The 21,312-nt window shown below is 35.6% G+C and overlaps 1 pseudogene; it reads right to left on the bottom strand.

Annotated features, from left to right (window-relative positions):
• Positions 1-18,458: 18,458 nt before the first annotated feature.
• Positions 18,459-21,052, bottom strand: LOC103015490 (polypeptide N-acetylgalactosaminyltransferase 1-like; annotated as a pseudogene).
• Positions 21,053-21,312: the final 260 nt, after the last annotated feature.

Here is a 21,312-nt window from a genome sequence, read left to right as displayed (position 1 = left end):
GGCAATCAGAGAAGAAAAAGAAATAAAAGGAATACAAATTGGAAAAGAAGAAGTAAAACTGTCACTGTTTGCAGATGACATGATACTATACATAGAGAATCCTAAAGATGCCACCAGAAAAGTACGAGAGCTAATCAATGAATTTGGTAAAGTGGCAGGATACAAAATTAATGCACAGAAATCTCCTGCATTCCTATACACTAATGATGAAAAATCTGAAAGGGAAATTAAGGAAACACTCCCATTTACCATTGCAACAAAAAGAATAAAATACCTAGGAGTAAATCTACCTAGGGAGACAAAAGACCTGTATGCAGAAAACTATAAGACACTGATGAAAGAAATTAAAGATGATACCAACAGATGGAGAGATACACCATGTTCTTGGATTGGAAGAATCAATATTGTGAAAATGACTGTAGTACCCAAAGCAATCTACAGATTCAATGCAATCCCTATCAAATTACCAATGGCAGTTTTTACGGAACTAGAATAAAAAAATCTTAAAATTTGTTTGGAGACACAAAAGACCCTGAATAGCCAAAGCAGTCTTGAGGGAAAAAAACGGAGCTGGAGGAATCAGGCTCCCTGACTTCAGACTATACTACAAAGCTACAGTAATGAAGACAATATGGTACTGGCACAAAAACAGAAACATAGATCAATGGAACAAGATAGAAAGCCCAGAGATAAACCCACGCACCTATGGTCAACTAATCTATGACAAAGGAGGCAAGGATATGCCGTGGAGAAAAGACAGTCTCTTCAATAAGTGGTGCTGGGAAAACTGGACAGCTACATGGAAAAGAATGAAATTAGAACACTCCCTAACACCATACACAAAAATAAACTCAAAATTGATTAGAAACCTAAATGTAAGACCGGACACTAAAAACTCTTAGCGGAAAACATAGGAAGAACACTCTATGATGTAAATCACAGCAAGATCCTTTTTGACCCACATCCTAGAGAAATGGAAATAAAAACAAAAATAAACAAATGGGACCTAATGAAACTTCAAAGCTTTTGTACAGCAAAGGAAACCATAAACAAGACGAAAAGACAACCCTCACAATGGGAGAAAATATTTGCAAACGAATCAACAGACAAAGGATTAATGTGCAAAATATATAAACAGCTCATGCAGCTCAATATTAAAAAAACAAGCAACCCAATCCAAAAATGGGCAGAAGACCTAAATAGACATTTCTCCAAAGAAGACATACAGATGGCCAAGAGGCACATGAAAAGCTGCTGAACATCACTAATTATTAGAGAAATGCAAATCAAAAGTACAATGAGGTATCACCTCACACCAGTTAGAATGGGCGTCATCAGAAAATCTACAAACAACAAGTGCTGGAGAGGGTGTGGAGAAAAGGGAACCCCCTTGCACTGTTGGTGGGAATGTAAATTGATACAGCCACTATGGAGAAGATTATGGAGGTTCCTTAAAAAAACTAAAAATTGAATTACCATATGATCCAGCAATCCCACTACTGGGCATATACCCAGAGAAAACCATAATTCAAAAACACACATGCATCCCAATGTTCACTGCAGCACTATTTACATTAGCCAGGTCATGGAAGCAACCTAAATGCCCATTGAAAGACGAATGGATAAAGAAGTTGTGTTACATATATACAATGGAATATTACTCAGCCATAAAAAGGAATGAAATTGGGTCATTTGTAGAGACGTGGATGGATCTAGAGACTGTCATACAGAGTGAAGTAAGTCAGAAAGAGAGAAACAAATATCGTATGTTAGCACATACATGTGGAACCTAGAAAAATGTTACAGATGAACCAGTTTGCAGGGCAGAAACTGAGACACACATGTAGAGAACAAACGTATGGACACCAAGGGGGGAAAGCGGTAGGGGGGTGGGGGTGGTGGTGTGATGAATTGGGTGATTGGGATTGACATGTATACACTGATGTGTATAAAATTGATGACTAATGAAGACCTGCTGTATAGAAAAATACATAAAATAAAATTCAAAATTAAAAATAAATAAATAAATTTGAAGGAAAAAAATTTGCAACAATTATTCCTATTTTATAAAGGCTTAAAGACTTTTAAGCAAACTTTTCCAAGTAACAGAGCTAGTAAATGATGAGCTAAAATATAAACTATAGTCTGTTTTGAGTAAAGGGCATAGAAAGACAATGTTGTTTGAATAACTAAGTAAATGAATGAGTAAAGGAATATTATGTGAGTGACTATAATTCTTTAATGTTTATTTCCTGTCCCCAAGGAAATGTGTAATTAATTCATCTTGAAAATGCTTCCCTTTATGCTTTTCTGATACATGGAACTGTAGGAGAGGTCAACAAAATAATGACTTTACAGGATCTCAGCGTGTTTCTTGGCTTTAGATGCAGTTAAAGATTTCATACTACAGTTCTTTGCAAAAAATCTGTTTATCTACTTTGTCTTTACCTTTCTATTTGAGTGATTTCTAAGAAGTTCTTGCATTTCACCTCCTTTGATCTGTCAGGTAGTAAGAGCCCTAGAGAAACACTCAAAGGTACAGCTTGGACTCCTGAATTGGGCTTCACTTCAGCACAACTCAGTGTCTGGGACATGTGATCCAAATAAAACTGTAATAAACACTCAAATAGAAAACAAACAAAGAAAAATAATAACAAGCAACTTGTTGTAAAAGGTTAAAAAATGCAATGATCATTCAAAGATAAAATTAATACTTCACTGAAAGTCCCAGTATATTGCCTGAAAGCTGCATTTTGAGCCCGTGCCTGAGGGAGAGACAGGTTTATCCAGAAACTGATTCCCCCAATAGGAGCCCACATCAGGTACCTGAGCTACATTTTATGGCTTCCTATAAACACTAAATCATTTGTTCCTCATAGACACAGGAGACGGGACCCCACAAAGCAAACAAAACTCACATTGAATCTCTGGGAGGCTGGCTATCATAGAACACTCTTGCTATACTTCAGAGGAGCTATGAAAGAAACAACTTTGACACTGACAAAACTAATCCCCAGGAGAAAAGAGCATTAGAGTTTAGTCCTTGGTCTCAGGTTTTTTTTTTCATGTTCGTCACATTAGAATTGTAATTTTCCTTAAAAATTACTTTTTCTTTTAGAAAATTTTAAAAAATACTATAAACAATTACCTCTAGCTCAGGCCTTCTGTGAAATAAAAGAGATGCAGTTGGCGCAATTTCTTTGCATTTTGCTGTAAAAATCTTCTGTAGTCTCTCCCAAACACATGAGGCCAAACAATTTCAAATGGAACTATCTAGCAAAGGTGTTGAAGTACAGAGGTAATACATATTGAAACACTCCTATTTTGGACAAGGTCTTTCATTGTCTTATTATTTCTTCATTAGTACAACTCTTCAGATTTACTAGTAAAATCTGGAGAAATAAAGAGTCATCTTACCTGGAAGATAAATAATTATAATACCACTTTCTTTTTAAAATATCCATGATCTTTGTGAAAAAATCTTTAATCTTTAAAAGAAGCATTATTTTAAAATTTTAAAATAATATTTTCACTAACAGGTGAAACGAAATATGTAGTAGCTTTATGAAAATTATTACCAGGACATACCAGTTGAAGAGGTGTCCTACAGAAAAGGTATTATAAATTTCCTCAATTGTTGCTACAAAAGATGGTTATATTAAAAAAGTTACAGTATGCAGGATTTGAGACCATAAGACAGAACTTAATTAAAACTGGAATTCTCCCTTTTTTCCTTGATGAGTCTGGCTAATGGTTTATCAATTTTGTTTATCTTCTCAAAGAACCAGCTTTTAGTTTTATTGATCTTTGCTACTGTTTCCTTCATTACTTTTTCACTTATTTCTGATCTGATCTTTACGATTTCTTTCCTTCTGCTAACTTTGGGGGGTTTTTTTTGTTCTTCTTTCTCTAATTGCTGGAGGTGTAAGGTTAGGCTGTTTATTTGAGATGTTTCTTGTTCCTTGTGGTAGGATGGTATTGCTATAATCTTCCCTCTTAGAACCACTTTTGCTGTATCCCATAGGTTTTGGGTCGTCATGTTTTCACGGTCATTTGTTTCTAGGTAATTTTTTATTTCCCCTTTGATTTCTTCAGTGATCTATTGGTTATTAAGCAGTGTATTGTTTAGCCTCCATGTGTTTGTATTTTTTTTACAGATTTTTTCCTGTAATTGATATCTAGTCTCATAGCATTGTGGTCGGAAAAGATACTTGACACAATTTCAATTTTCTTAAATTTACCGAGGCTTGATTTGTGACCCAAGATATGATCTATCCTGGAGAATGTTCCATGAGAATTTGAGAAGAAAGTGTATTCTGGAATTAGAACTGAAAAAAGAGAAGTTAACAACTGACATGGCAGAAATACAAAGGATCATGAGAGATTACTACAAGCAACTATATGCCAATAAAATGGACAACCTGGAAGAAATGGACAAATTCTTAGAAAGGTATAACCTTCCAAGACTGAACCAGGAAGAAAGAGAAAATATAAACAGACAAATTACAAGCACTGAAATTGAGACAGTGTTTAAAAATCTTCCAACAAACAAAAGCCCAGGACCAGATGGCTTCACAGGTGAATTCTATCAAACATTTAGAGAACAGCTAACACATGTCCTTCTCAAACTCTTCCAAAATAGAGCAGAGGGAGGAAAACTCCCAAACTCATTCTACGAGGCCACCACCACCCTGATACCAAAACCAGACAAAAATGTCACAAAGAAAGAAAACTACAGGCCAATATCACTGATGAACATAGATGTAAAGATCCTCGATCCTCAAAAAAATACTGGCAAACAGAATCCAACAACACATTAAAAGGATCATACACCATGATCAAGTGAGGTTTATCCCAGGAATGCAAGGATTCTTCAATATATGCAAATCTATCAATGTGATAAACCGTATTAACAAATTGAAGGAGAAAAACCACATGATCATCTCAATAGATGCAGAAAAAGCTACTGACAAAATTCAACACCCATTTATGATAAATACCCTCCAGAAAGTAGGCATAGTGGGAACTTACCTCAACAAAATAAAGGCCATATAAGACAAACCCACAGCCAACATCATTCTCAATGGTGAAAAACTGAAACCATTTCCTCTAAAATCAGGAAGAAGACAAGGTTGTCCACTCTCACCACTATTATTCAATATAGTTTTGGAAGTTTTAGCCACAGCAATCTGAGAAGAAAAAGAAATAAAAGGAATCCAAATTGGAAAAGATGAAGTAAAGCTGTCACTGTTTGCAGATGGCATGATACTATATATAGAGAATCCTAAAGATGCCACCAGAAAACTACTAGAGCTAATCAATGAATTTGGTAAAGTATCAGGATACAGAATTAATGCACAGAAATCTCTTGCATTCCTATATACTAATGGTGAAAAATCTGAAAGAGAAATTAAAGAAACACTCCCATTTACCATTGCAACAAAAAGAATAAAATACCTAGGAATAAACCTACCTAAGGAGACAGAAGACCTATATGCAGAAAACTATAAGACACTGATGAAAGAAATTAAAGATGATACAAACAGATGGAGAGATATACCATGTTCTTGGATTGGATGAATTAATATTGTGAAAATGACTACACTACCCAAAGGAATCTACAGATTCAATGCAACCCCTATGAAACTACCAATGGCATTTTTCACAGAAGTAGAGTAAAAAATTTCACAACTTGTATGGAAACACAACAGACCCCAAAGAGCCAAAGCAATCTTGAGAAAGAAAAAGGGAGCTGGAAGAATCAGACTCCTGGACTTCAGACTACACTACAAAGCTACAGTAATCAAGACAGCACGGTACTGGCACAAAAACAGAAATATAGATCAATGGAACAGGACAGAAAGCCCAGAGATAAACCCACTCACCTATGGTCAACTAATCTATGACAAAGGAGGTAAGGATATACCATGGAGAAAAGACAGTCTCTTCAATAAGTGGTGCTGGGAAAACTGGACAGCTATATGAAAAAGAATGAAATTGGAACATTCCCTAACACCATACACACACAAAAACTCAAAATATATTAAAGACCTAAATGTAAGGCCAGACACTATCAAACTCTTAGAGGAAAACATAGGCAGAACACTCTATGACATAAATCACAGCAAGATCCTTTTTGACCCACATCCTAGAGAAATGGAAATAAAAACAAAAATAAACAAATGGGACCTAATGAAACTTAAAAGCTTTTGCACAGCAAAGGAAACCATAAACAAGACAAAAAGACAACCCTCAGAATGGGACAAAATATTTGCAAATGAAGCAGCAACTGACAAAGGATTAACCTCCAAAATTTGCAAGCAGCTCATGCAACTCAATATCAAAGAAACAAACAACCCAATCCAAAAATGGGCAGAAGACCTAAATAGACATTTCTCCAAAGATATACAGATTTCCAACAATCACATGCAAGAATGCTCAACATCACTAATCATTAGAGAAATGCAAATCAAAACTACAACGAGGTATCACCTCACACCAGGCAGAATGGCCATCAACAAAAAAAATCTACAAACAATAAATGCTGGAGAGGGTGTGGAGAAAAGGGAACCCTTTTGCACTGTTGGTGGGAATGTAAATTGATACAGCCACTGTGGAGAACAGTATAGAGGTTCCTTAAAAAACTAAAAATAGAACTACCATATGACCCAGCAATCCCACTACTGGGCATCTACCCTGAGAAAACCATAATTCAAAAAGAGTCATGTACCACAATGTTCATTGCAGCACTATTTACAATAGGCAGGACATGGAAGCAACCTAAGTGTCCATCGACAGATGAATGGATAAAGAAGATGTGGCACATATATACAATGGCATATTACTCAGCCATAAAAAGAAACGCAATTGAGTATTTGTAGTGAGGTGGATGGACCTGGAGTCTGTCATAGAGAGTGAAGTAAGTCAGAAAGAGAAAAACAAATACCGTATGCTAACACATATATATGGAATCTAAAAAAAAAAAAAAAAAAAAAGGTTCTGAGGAACCTAGGAGCAGGGAAGGAATCAAGACACAGATGTAGAGAATGGACTTGAGGACATGGGGAGGGGGAAGGGTAAGCTGGGACAAAGTGAGAGAGTGGCATGGACTTATAAATACTACCAAATGTAAAATAGATAGCTAGTGGGAAGCAGCCGCATAACACAGGGAGATCAGCTCAGTGCTTTGTGACCACCTAGAGGTGTGGGATAGGGAGGGTGGGAGGGAGACTCAAGAGGGAGTAGATATGCGGATATAGGTATATGTATAGCTGATTCACTTTGTTGTAAAGCAGAAACTAACACACCATTGTAAAGCAATTATACTCTAATAAAGATGTTAAAAAGAGAACAAAACTGGAATTCTCCCACAATTAGAATAAACTAGCTAAATTTTACTTTATACCAGATTTGTATTAAATGCTTTATTATCATCTTGCTTCCTCTAAACAACAACCTGTAGACAAAGGACCATATCATCTTCTTTTTATAAAAGAAAATACTTAGACATGGAAAGGTTAAGAAACTTGTTCAAATATCATATTGGTTTAATAGCTAATTTAAGATGAAGTCAATATTTGAACTAGGCTGATTGCAAGGCCACTAAACACGTACATGACTTTGTCCCTGAGACCTTAGACTTGATGTGTTAGTCAGAAAGGAGACACTGAAAATTTCTAAAAAGACAACCAGCAGTGAGGAAAAGACTATTCTGGAAGGTCAGTATACAGAAAAAATTGAGAAAGAGAGAAAGATCTTGGGGTCAGTCTGGGCATTACTAAGGCTGTGGAGTGATGCAGGATTGAAGGGATACTGAATAATAACACTTTATATTCCTATGAGATTGTGATAGCATCTCCTTACAACAACCTTATAGGGCAGGTATATTGTTATCATCACTTAAAAGATAAAGAAACTAAAGCTTTTAAAAGATTTAGGTATCATTCATGGCTGCACAGCTAGTAACAGATGAAGCTGGGGTTCAAAACCAGGCCTCTCTGATTCTAGGGTCTTTGTAAATACCAAGCTATACTGATCATATTATGTTATGCATATAAACTGTTCTGAGACTCACAACATACTTATGAAGTACACTGAGACTTGGAAAGTTTAAGGGACTCAAAGTCACATAATTGGGATTCAAACCCAATTGTTTATGATTATGGGTGAAGTTATACAAAATACGCAGTTGAAGTAAACTACCTTCAAAGCAAATGATTAAGCTAAGGAAGTATCTAATGTCCCTGCTTCATGAAAGACTGGTCAGTTCTAAGACCAAAAATTCCTTTAGGGTGGTTTCAATAATAAAAGAGTTGTTTTTTCCCCTCTAAGACCATTTTATATTTATCATCTGAAAATTCTCAGGTACTGCTTATTGTTGAGTTTACTGAGGGTAGCGTTTCTGAAATAAGGGAATTAATCAGCATTGGGTCGTTGTTGTTAAAGTTGTTGTTGTTTTTTCCATAAAGGAAGAAAAAAAAATGCCACAAAAACTAAACTGTGTTCCTCATGCTACTTTTCTATAAATTACAGTAAGGATTTCTATCTGAGAAGCGGCAGTGCCAATACCAGCTTATCGCAGACTGCACATGTGTATATGCTACCCTTCCACATTGAAAAAATGGAATAACTATGCCATGTTATAGCAAGACCCACCATCAGTGTTGATGGGTTTACATATGGGATAAAGAGGAGGGATCTGAAATTAGAGAATCAGGGTAAGTCAACATTAGAAAAAAGAAAAACAACACGTCTGCTTCTTGGAGGTTGGTGGAAACTTCTCTTGTGCTTGTCAACTTGGGCCTTTCTTTCTTTTTCTGGATTTGGAAATTGCAGGGCAGTTTGTTCAAGCACACCATGCTGTGGCTGACAGTTTGATACGTCCACTCAGATAGTAATTGGCTTTGGCTTCCTGCCTATTAACAGCTGCAAGCAAAATTTAGAGTCTGACCCAAGACTTGACTCCATGTTTCCTTGATTTACTTTTTCCCAGAACAGTAGGATTTTTATTGTTATTCTTAAAGTCATGTTTCAAATAGTGTATTGTAGGGTTAACCAGTTTAACTCAAAACTTTTAAGTCCTATTAAACATTATAGAATGACTACAGAACTTTACATGTATAAAACTCATTGAAATTTATTATTAGGAGTTCTTCTAAATTTCTCTTGGGCATGAAGAATACTTTCAAGTTGCTCCTTGCCCCTTTCAGAACTATGACAGATATTACAACGGATCCGGACACTCTGGTTTTCCTGAGCTTGAACTTGGCAGTCATGTCCAAGCAGCTAAGTATGGATCTATTTATAATCCTTGCTCTAGTTCATGCCAAAATACCCAACACAAATAACAGACATGGCTAAATTAAAGAATCTCAAGTTCTGAAATCTTGGAGGAAGGATTAGCTATACACCTAGAATCACTCAGAATCACCTTTACATCAACATAGTCTTTCTCTTTATGCCAAAGCCAAATGGTTCTAATGGTTCCTCCTCATACAAAATTAACCATAGTTGTATAGGTTTATTTCTGGACTCTCAATTATATTGCATTGATTTATATGACTATCCTTATGCCAGCACCACACTGTTTTGATTACAGTAGCTTTTCAGTAAGTTTTGAAATTGGGAAGTGCAAGCCCTCCCCTCCCCAACCTTGATCTCTTTTCAGGGTCCTTTTTGGCTATTCTAGGTCCTTGCCTTTCTATATAGATTTTAGAATCAACTTGTTAATTCCTACATAAAAGTCATCTGGTATTTGATAGTGACTGCATTATATATTTTCCTTTTTACATATTGCTGGATATGATTCGCAATTTTTAAAAATATAATTTTGCTTTCATGTTCCTGAGGTATATTCGTCTGCAGGATTTGTTTCTTTAATTGATTGTCAGGTTTTGTTGTCATACTCATGAGGGTCTCATAAAACTAGTTGAGAAGTATCTCACCTCTTCTGTTTTCTGGCCTTGGGTAAGATTGGCAATATTTCTTACTTTAAATATTTAATAAAATTTACCAATGAAACCATATGGTCTTGAAGGTTCTTTATTGAAAGCCTTTGACAAAGATTCAGAACATTAATGCATATGGGACTATTTCACTTTTCTCTTTCAGCTTGGTTTTATGTTATATTTTTCAAGGAATTTATGGCATTTAAATTTGAATGACTCAGCATAAAGTTTTTTGTATTGTCTTATACTTTTCATATCTCTGTGACCTGTAGCGATGTCTCATTTTATTCCTTTTACTGATAATTTTATGTATTGTATCTTATGTTTTAATCAGTGTTTCTGAGGCTTTATTAATTTAATTTAGTAATAAAAATTTCTTGGTTTTATTAATTTTCTTTATTGTTAATCTGTTCCTTAATTTCTTTTTTTCTTTCCTTCTATAATTTTGGCTTTAATTTGCTCATTTTATTTTTAAACCTCAGTGTGGGAGTTTAGATAACTAATTTAAAATTTTTCTTATTTTCTAAAGCACGTAAATTTTAAAAGTTTCCTCTAAATACTGTTTTATCAGCATCTTCAACATTTTGATATATTTTTATTATTTAGTGCAAAATATTTTCAGATCAATAGTTATCTAGATGTGTTACTTAATTCTCAATGATGTGAGTCTTTTCTATTTATTTTGTTTTTGTTTATTTCTATTTAATTATACTAACTGGTAAGAGATCTTACTCTGTATGCTTCAAATTTTGAAATTTAATTCTAAAATACATCAATGTCTATTTCACAGGAAACATGATACTCTCTTATAAACTCACAGTACTTTTTATCAAAATCCACAAATGACACTGACATAATAATATTATCTAATCTGAAAACCATATTTATATTTTATCAGTTATCACACCAGTGACCTATAAAGCCAAAACAAACAAAAAACTGAACTCAGTTTCCATTTAGGATCACATACTGTATTTAAATGTCATGGCACTTCATTCTTCCTTAAGCTGGAACAGTTTCTCAATCTTTCTTTTTCTTTCATGACCTAAGCATTTTTGAGGAGTACATACAGCCCATTATTTTACAGAATATGGCTAATGCTGATGTTTTTCTGATCTTTCTCATGACTAAATTCAAATCATGCATTTTAGGAAGTAATAACACAAAATTTATATTATCTCTTTCTCTGTACATCCCATCATCAGCAATATGACAGCTTTATTTTATTACTATATATTTTTTAATTCCCACATCCAGTAAAATTTACATGTTATATTCTTCCTAATTTTACAGTTTTCTTACTCATCACCACTAGCTCTTTAGGCTCCAATTATATCTTGTCTGACCTATAGGATAAACTTCTAATTGATCCTACAACCACCATTCTCTACTCTACTTTAGACTATTATGACTAAAACATAGCATGTATAATTTTTTTCCTTAGTTCTCAAACTTTTGAGAGGTACCTAAATAGATTAGCTTTTAAATCCTTTTATGACCTAATCTAAATATATCATACCAGCCTTATTTTTTAAAACTTAAATGAACATATATTTATTGAATATCTATTATCTACTTCTGTAAAAAGTATTTGATAATTCAACACTTTTCTTCAAAACCCACTACAAAACTCTTTCCCCACCCACTACAAAAACTCTCCATAAGTTCTTCACTTTATACATTTAATTACATCTAGAATGAACTTGTCATATATTCCACTTATTGAAATCTTAGCCATTTGTTAAGGCCTATTTCAATTACCACCTCTATAATGAAGCCCTTTTCTTGTTTCTCTAGTAATTTTTTTTCCCTGAAATGTAATACTGTCTGAATATTTTTATGATAATTATTACATAATACTATTCTTTAATCAACCATAAAGTCCTATTGTGCTTACGAAGGCATATAGGTATATATAGACTACTGGTTAAGAGAATGTGGCCCTGAATTAAAATATCCTATGCACAATCCCAGTACTACCACTTCTAACTATATAATGGCAGCTCCTCACTTCTCTGTGCCTCAGAGTTTACCTACAACATAAGTTTAAGTCTATTATAAGGATTAGGTAAATTCTTGTAAAGAAGTTAACACAGTGCCTGGAATAGAATAAATGCTCAGTGAAAATGAACTATCATTTTTATGATGGTTCTGCCTTCTTAATATCATCCTTATATGCCCTCTCTTCACTATTACTTTCTATCTTCTCAGCTATCCTACTGTGACTTTCTTATTTGCTAATATACTCTCAGGGCAGTTTTCTTGCTGTCCAAGTTACACTCTAATCTCTACTGATGTCACAGTGGTCTTTCTCAAGTGTAAGTCTCATCCTGCTTCTCAAGTATTCTCTTGCTTAAAATATTTTAGAGCATCCACATGGTTCATGGGATAAAGTTAAATTTCCTCAGCATGACTTAAAATATCCTTTCTGTTTTCACTTTGCTTTCACTCTGCAATTATATCACTATTGTCAAATTCCTGAATTTTCTATGATGTTTCACAAGACTTGTCTTTGCTGATGGACCTGCCTCTTTGGCATTGTCATTTTAGAGGCATATTCTTTACCCATCTCTCCTATTAAATCCAATGGAGGGATCCTGCCCCTATTCCAAGTTTCACTGAAACATCACCTTCCTGATCATTTCCTTTGAACTATGAGTAACCAATCACTTTGCCAAATGTTTGCATGCCATACCACATGCTGACTGCTAACAAAGAACCTATAACTTTACTGTATACTTATCTATCTACTCTTACTAGCCAGTCATAACTTGAAGATAAGAACTGTATCCAATTCAACATCGTATCCCTGGTTCTTACTACACTTAATATGGTGGTTTGACTAGAATACCCAGTAAGTATTTTCTGAATGAATGAATGAGTGAATGAATAAATAAATAAAGTCAATAGTGTGACGATCATTTTTTTGGTCAGGATGGACTCAAGGAATTTGAACTTCCTTTGATTAGAAGGGGGACATGTTTGATGATATACTCACTTAAAAACTCAGCTTGTTGGGGTCCCTAGATCTGGAATATCATTGGTTACTATAGAAGTGGAAGGAGCATGATAAAATACACTTGGATGCTTAAAGTCTGTCATTGGATGTGACAGGCATCACTGTGGCTCAAATATCACTAAAATGGTTCAATTCTACTATGTCCCAAAAAGAAGAGAACTAGAATATTGTAAAACAGAACTATTCACTGCAAAATCCCCACCACATTAGACCATGAGCTTCTTAAGGGCATAAAATACATTCCACAAGTCTGTGTATATTTCAAAAAAAATGTTGCTCAAAGCAATATGCAGTAAATGTTTTTGTAATGAGTGAACAAATGATCTCATATTGAGAAGAGGACGCTACTGTTTCCATCCTCATTGAACACAAACCTCCCCCGATCTAACACAGCCATTGTGCGTTCAATTACATTTATGTAGAAAAATTACTGCTTTTATAAAATGCAGTAGTAAAAACAACGAAGAAGATGTACACACAGAAACATAGATAGAGCTTTAAAATAAAGAGTTGAATGAGAAAGGTAGGAGAAATAAATAAAATTTATTACTATTTACTCTTAAATGTTAAATACTAAAATTGATCAAAAAACAAATAACCCCACCTAATATACAAGGGTGGTTCACATGGAGGGCATATCTGCAAACCATTAGAGTGATTTGACTATGACAAACTAAGTAATTCCTATGAACCCTTTCATCAAGAAAAACTAGATTAAGTGGACACATTTTCACTGAGCAAAACTAATAAATGGATAATTTTTAAAAACCTGATTGAAGATATTAGAGGAATATCAAGGCAGAAGAAATTATAGTGTGTAGAACTGGGCAGCTCGAAGATAGTTTTTAACATAATCAAATGTCCAAATGGGGCTTCCCTGGTGGTGCAGTGGTTGAGAATCTGCCTGCCAATGCAGGGGACACGGGTTCGAGCCCTGGTCTGGGAGCATCCCACATGCCGCGGAGCAACTAGGCCCGTGAGCCACAATTACTGAGCCTGCACGTCTGGAGCCTGTGTTCTGCAACAGGAGAGGCCGCGATAATGAGAGGCCCACGCACTGCAATGAAGAGTGGCCCCCACTTGCCGCAACTAGAGAAAGCCCTCGCACAGAAACGAAGACCCAACACAGCCATAAATACATAAATAAATAAATAAACCCAAAGTTAAAAAAAAAAAATGTCCAAATGGCTGGGAGTACAAAAATTGAAATGTACAACCTTACAAAGCTAGGCATACAGGACTGCAGATTTCAATCTGTGTCTTGGAGAAGGAGCTGTGGTCACTAGGTTGGCTATGATCTTGCTCAAGCTCCAATCTGCTCAGAGAAATGCTAGAGAGCTTTCCCCAAAAGATCCATGGCCAAAGACTGACACACTGATGTATGCCGGCCACTAGGCTAGGTGGGTCTACATAACATTCAGACTGACAAACAAGTTACAACAGCAATGGCCACTCCTCAGCATAACCCTGCAATCATAGGGGAAGATGCAAATTTCTGTAGCATCATGCACTGAGGAATGCTCTAAATAGTACTCAAATTGCTCTAACAAAATTTGCCAATTGGTGCAAAAAGCTATATACTAATTGAATGAATTCTAATGAATCTAACCAAATGGATCCTATAGCAGACACCAAATGAAATGCCTACACTAGAATCTAACCAAAGTCCTCTTCTCCCATCTAGTGACAAATTTGGAGAATGCAGACTTAAAATCGCTGAAATGATAGTTAAATACAGACTGGTGTACCATGGTAGACATGCTTTAAAAGTTTGACCCAGGAGGATGCAGTCAGAGGTTTTGCAATGACTTTGTCTCTAAAATACATAATCAAAATCACTTCTCAGCAAATGTTTTCCTAACACTGGATGTCCCAGAAATTGTTCACAACAAGTCACTGAAAATGCCTTTAAGGTACCACAAAGAGCTGGTTAAGAGAAACAAACCTGGAAGCCCAATGTAATACATACACTTTCAGATAACCCAGTCATTCAAATATTTTTATTTTTATTTTATTTTTGTTGTTGTTGTTTTAAATAAGGTCTTGCTGAGAATGTACTCTGTGCAGAAGACTCTAGTTGATTATTCTCAAATAAGCTAAAGCTAGAGTTTTCTTGGCAATATTTCTATTGATCTTGTTCAATTTTTCCATGTATTCTGAATCTCTATGAAAATGACAATCTTAGCTCAGAATTTAACTTTCCAAATGGTCGCTCTAATTAAGTGAAGTCCTTTGATCTAGCAATTCCCTATTACTGAATAACAAATGATGTGCACTGACATTAATATAGAAGAATATTCATCATGATCTTTTCTATAATTATGAAAAAGTAGAAGTTAAATAATAATCAGTAGCTGTTAAATAAATTATACTTTCCAGATAATAAAATCATAAAATCATATTTTTTATATAACATGGGAAATGCTCTTGATATAGTAAATGAATACAAAGCAGAATGGATTGCTGTACGAATCAGTTTTATAGTAAGCAAAATATATGTAGGGGTAATAAATTTATGAACATAAACTATATATGGAAATATATAATATGTAAAATATGTAGCTGAGTGGCATACATTTGCATAACAAGATAAAAGTAAACATACAATAATGTTAATAGACTGATTTTTTCTAAGCTGTGCAATTATGAGTGATTTTAGACTTTTTTGTACTTTTATTTTCTAGTTTTTAAATATTGTTACATATTAATTTTAGAATTGTAAAAAATAAGGGAATTTAGATGCCATCTTTTGCAGTCAACCCATTTTATAGGAGATGGAAATTAAGGCCCGAAGTCCCACAGGCAATTACTGACTTGGCCAGTACTTGAATTCTACTGACACCAGTGTTCTGTGGGTTTTTTACAGTCCAAAACCAAGCTGTAAAACCCAAAGTTAAGATGCCTGACTTTGTGATCCTCTTCCGCATCCATTTACAATTTGACTTTATTCCTGAAATAGTAACAAACATTGCTCAATGCTGCATCTATCAGCTGCTTTTCAGAGGATGGAATAAAAACCATAACTCACATTTCAAGAGTCCACCAGTCATCAGACATTAACATCTCCTAGAACTGTTGCAAATTTAAATCAAACACAGTCACCTGAAAGGAAAAGCTCTCTGGAGACCTTCCTCTAGCTTTAAGATCCATATTTCACAATCATTTGAGGCACTTTGTTAAAGTAGGTGTAAAATAGTTTAAAATTCACTTGCTGTTTTCAATGTATTATTTACACAAAATAATGTTTTGGGCAAAAAGTGAAACATAAATATGAATAATTTAGTATACTTATCTTTGCTAAAAGTTTTTAAATATTTTTTCCCATTTTAACCATTTTTTAAGAATATTTATTTTGGCCGTGCCGCACGGCATGTGGGATCTCAGTTCCCTGACCAGGGATGGAACCCGTGCCCACTGCAGTGGAAGTTTGCAGTCCTAACCACTGGACCTCCAGGGAATTCCCGCATTATTTATTTACTTGTTTCTTTGTTTATTTATTAACATTTTCAGTAAAATTTTATTTAAAAAAAACAGAACAGCAGATCAACATTACAATTCAAGAACCTAATCTAAATATGCACTTGACAATGAAGCACATCTAAGTATGGAGTGAAAAAAGTTTTCCAAAAAACCATCAAACGTGTCATCTCCAAATACCCAAATAATAAATCACTTCTGCAGGCCTTTTGTTGAGTGGAATCATAAACAAAGAACAGAAGATTTATTGCTGTGAAAACAAATCTGTAGTATAGTAGTATGAATCCTGGGTATTAAGCATAATCAGGTGAATCAAGTTAGGAAGTTGAAAATCTAATAAGAAATTTGTGTGTGTGTGAGAAAGTCTATAAGCCAGTTGACCCAAGAGCAACTGAGGTATCAAACTTGTTCTGTGAGACCAGACATTATTTTAAATCTCCATTTTTTGAAGGCAATTAAAAATTACAATTCCAACAGCCCACAAACCAAATAAAAAAAAAATGTAGAAAGCAATTAAAACTATGTTCAAAGAGTCACTTTTTCATCTTGATTTCAGCACCCCAAGGAAAAAAAAAAGCATCCATGACTATCACAGATGAAAACAGAATGAATGCCATTGGAATCAGTTATTTTTCCCCACTGAGGTATAAAATCTATATAGAAATTTGATACTATACTATAACAAATGGTACTTCTCATAGTTCTGTTTTAATTTCCTTTAAACCCTGTTTAATATATATATTTTTAATTGTTGTAAAAATGTTTTCATGATTCTGAATCTGGTTCCAGTTTTCATTTATTTTTATATCAATATTTAATATACATCCATTTACAATGCTTGGTGTCAGTTTATCTCTTGTAAAATTAAAATACAGTGTGTGTGTGTGTGTGTGTGTGTGTGTGTGAAAAAAAACTTCAAAAAAAATATTTAATATACTGGCTACCAGTTCTAATCAGAAAAAAAATCTTGGACATCTCTTCATTATAACAGCACATTCAGCAGAAATTACTGATGTGCAAGCAAACCATAAAAGGTGCAGCTCTCTGGAAAGCACATTTCGTAGATTGTTTCAGTCTGAATATTCTTTACAATGATTCTTGATGAAAGACTCCTTCAATCTTGTAAACATCAGTGTGCACAGTCTCGCTACTACGTAGTTTCAAGTCCTTGGACAGGAAGGCCGGTTCACAGCTAGTGAAACTGAGAGCAGTCTAAGTTTTAATGGCTGATAAACCTTATATCATGCAGGAGGAAAGCACTTTTCCTTTTTTGCTGCTTAAGAATGTGGCAAAGGGCTTCCCTGGTGGCGCACTGGTTGGGAGTCTGCCTGCCAGTGCAGGGGACACGGGTTTGAGCCCTGGTCTGGGAAGATCCCACATGCCGCGGAGCAACTAGGCCCGTGAGCCACAACTACTGAGCCTGCGCGTCTGGAGCCTGTGCTTCTGGAGCCTGTGCTCTGCAACGAGAGAGGCCGCGACACTGAGAGACCCGTGCACCGCGATGAAGAGTGGCCCCCACACGCCGCAGCTGGAGGAAGCCCTCGCACAGAAACGAAGACCCAATGCAGCCAAAAATAAAATAATTAATTAATTTAAAAAAAGAAAAAAAAAATTTTGGGCTTCCCTGTTGGTGCAGTGGTTGAGAATCTGCCTGCCAATCCAGGGGACACGGGTTCGAGCCCTGGTCTGGGAAGATCCCGCATGCCGCGGAGCGACTGGGCCTGTGAGCCACAACTGCTGAGCCTGCGCGTCTGGAGCCTGTGCTCCGCAACGAGAGGGGCCGCGATGGTGAGAGGCCCACGCACCGCGATGAAGAGTGGCCCCCGCTTGCCGCAACTAGAGAAAGCCCTCGCACAGAAACGAAGATCCAACACAGCCAAAAATCAATCAATCAATCAATCAATCAATAATAAAAATAAAGGAATTCCTTTAAAAAAAAAAAAAGAATGTGGCAGAAATGTATGCTGAGGTAGCCCAGTCAATCCTTATTTTTTTCTTGTTTTGTAAATTTGGTCTCAGAATACTTCTGGGAGGGTGACATTTCGAAGAAGCCACTGCTGGGACCGGCTTCCATTGCAGTCTCTAATGCTGGGCACCTGGCTGTCCTCTTCTGTGACTTTATCCAGGCACTGATTACTGTTCACATGCTACAGGGTTAATTTCACCAGGTCATACTCCCAAAGTTGGTTGCCTTTTAGGTGGTAGCATTTGAGCATTGTGACTGGGCCATTAAGTTTGGAGACACCCGAGCAAAGGTCATCTGTTCTAATTTCTTTGTTGGCAGTGTAAGAGAAAACCTGATTACCTCCCATACCGTGACAGTTAAAAATTCCAACTTTTTCATTCTCTCTTCTAGCCATGTTATCTAGACACTGATTTGTTTCCACATTTCGTATCTCTCCCAAAGAGAAACAGTGATGTGGAATCTGAGAATCAGGATAAATATTCTCTAGGTACCAAGAGAAAGGTCTGCATTGGAGTTTGTGTCTTAGACCAAGTCTTGATGATATATCTCCATAATCTACTGGAGAAATTATATAGAAGAAATTCTTGAACTCATCCATCCACACTTCTGCAAGCCCTCTGTTTATTTTTATTGATAATCTGCCCTGTGCCTCCTGGAAACGTGTAAGGTGTAGCTTTCCAAAACACATTTCCAACATGTGAGCAAGTAACAATCTCCAAAGTTCCTCCACACTGCCAAATCCTAAAGGAAATTTCTAGGTTTCCTCCTCCCCAAATATCCATTCCAGCATCATATATTCCAATTTCCTGAAAGTAATCTCTGTCTTCAGCTAGGATTATAGATTCTAGAGCTGGAGGCCCCACAAGACACCACAAGACACACCCTGTTCTCCATCTCTAGTTTAAGGCAAGTTATATACTACTATAACATTTTGCAGATGATATAAGAGAAGTCTGTAAAGATCAAGTGAAGCACTTAATTATCAATAAGTGGAGAGAAGGAAACCAGAACCCATATCTCCTGCCTTCTCCCAATTTATGATTTATACCAGTATATGCTGTTTAATATTTTTAAAAATCGACAACTTCAAACTCCAGAGAAGTAGAGTATTGGTAACAAAGGATGAATTTAAGCAGGATAGAGAGAACACGTAAATGAAATCCAAACAAAATTCAAATTCCACTTATTCCCTAAAACTGCTATTATAATTATATAATATGTATTATAATTGTTTTAAAAAGCATGTTCTAGTCAAGATAGTCTAAATATTTAACATTTAATATTTAACATTGTAGAGGTGGGGCAAATTGCGATGTGGGTGGAAAAAGCCAGGAGCTGGTAGGGCATGAGTTCAGTATACTAAAGTGTTCTTAAGGTTTCCAACTGTATCCAGGCTTGTGGAGGGAATGTAACTGAGATGTGGATAAGAAAGCAGTAAAAAACTATACTTGTATAAATATAGGAATCTAAAAAGTGACTCATTTGGTCATAATTCTGATGCCAGGAACCGGGAGAAAACAGGTGAGAAAGGTAAAAGCTAACTGTAATGACAAAGTTTGACCGTGAATAAAATTATTAATTTTTTTAGTAGCTGCTACAATTATCAATTCTAAATAAAAATGAGAGGGATGTATTTTCTAATGGAGAAATCATATTAATTGAAACGATGGGCATATCATTTATACCTACTATAACCTATGAAGACGTGTATTTCCTCCAATATTGGCTGACTGTATACTATATACCACCTATGTGCCAGTCAAAGAATACAAAGAGGTAAGCAAGACAGATACAGCCTCTATGCTTAGGGAACTTAAATTTTAAAGAGGGAGAGAAACTAAACTAATACTCATACAAGTGAGTAGTAACAAAAAACAAGTACTCTGAAGGAAACAAACTGCTTACTATGGGAGAGTACAAGAGGAAAACCAAGTTTAGATTTATACATAAGAGTAGGCACCTAAAATTGGGAAGAAATTAGCTTGTAAAGTGTGTGTGTGGGTGTGTGCATGAGTGAGCAGTAGGGTGGGTTGGAACACTTCGGGCAGAGAAGACAACATTGTGTGAGGTTACCTAGCTCAAGGACTTTGAACCTTGTCTGCTACGTGAATGTAGCTAGGATTCCTTGTATTCTAAGGCTAAAATGATAGGCAGAGACCAGATTATGCAAGAACTTGTGGACCATATATGAATTCTTTAATGTTATTCCAATTAAATAGAAATTTATTGAAATATTTTTAAAGGATGGTTTGTCTAATTCACAGTATAGCTAATTATAGTAGTGAACACACAGACTTGGAGAAGAATAAAATTCCTTGGTGGGTAAGCGAATCAGTAAGAAGTTTGTAAAACACTCAGCCACTTCCAACTTCACTTAAGAAGGGAAACGGCCCAAACCTGAGACATATGTTGCTATCAGCCATGGAAACGTGCCCCAGGAAACTTTGACTCCCCAGTAGTATTAGAATTGCAGTGTTGTCCTGCTCAACCTATCCTTTGCCCTGTGGAGATTTTTTTTTTGCAGGAAAAAACTCACTGTTAATAAAAACACACTGTTAATAAACATTCTACGTGATCATCATTTTCAAAAAGCCTTTAATTACAACCATCATTCACCAGAGCCTGCTTGCTAGTCCTCTCCATCCCTACTTTATACCCTCCATTCTACAGCCCCTTCCTTGAGTTTCAAAATTTGTAATTTTTTTTTCCAGAAACAATGAAAATCCTAGAACATATAGAATAACTTCAAAGATCTTTCAAACAAGATAGGAAGGATTCCTGGAAAAAGCATGGTATTTGGAGGTTCCTACACCTATCTCTTGTGACAGCTGAATTTGACAGTTGAAAAAAATTACTCAGTCATTCGCTTCCCTGAATAATAAAATACAAAATAACTTCTAACT

The sequence above is a fragment of the Balaenoptera acutorostrata genome, chromosome 16 (assembly GCF_949987535.1).
Source record: "Balaenoptera acutorostrata chromosome 16, mBalAcu1.1, whole genome shotgun sequence".
NCBI lineage: Eukaryota > Metazoa > Chordata > Mammalia > Artiodactyla > Balaenopteridae > Balaenoptera > Balaenoptera acutorostrata.
This window is presented reverse-complemented; position numbering and strand designations above follow the sequence as displayed.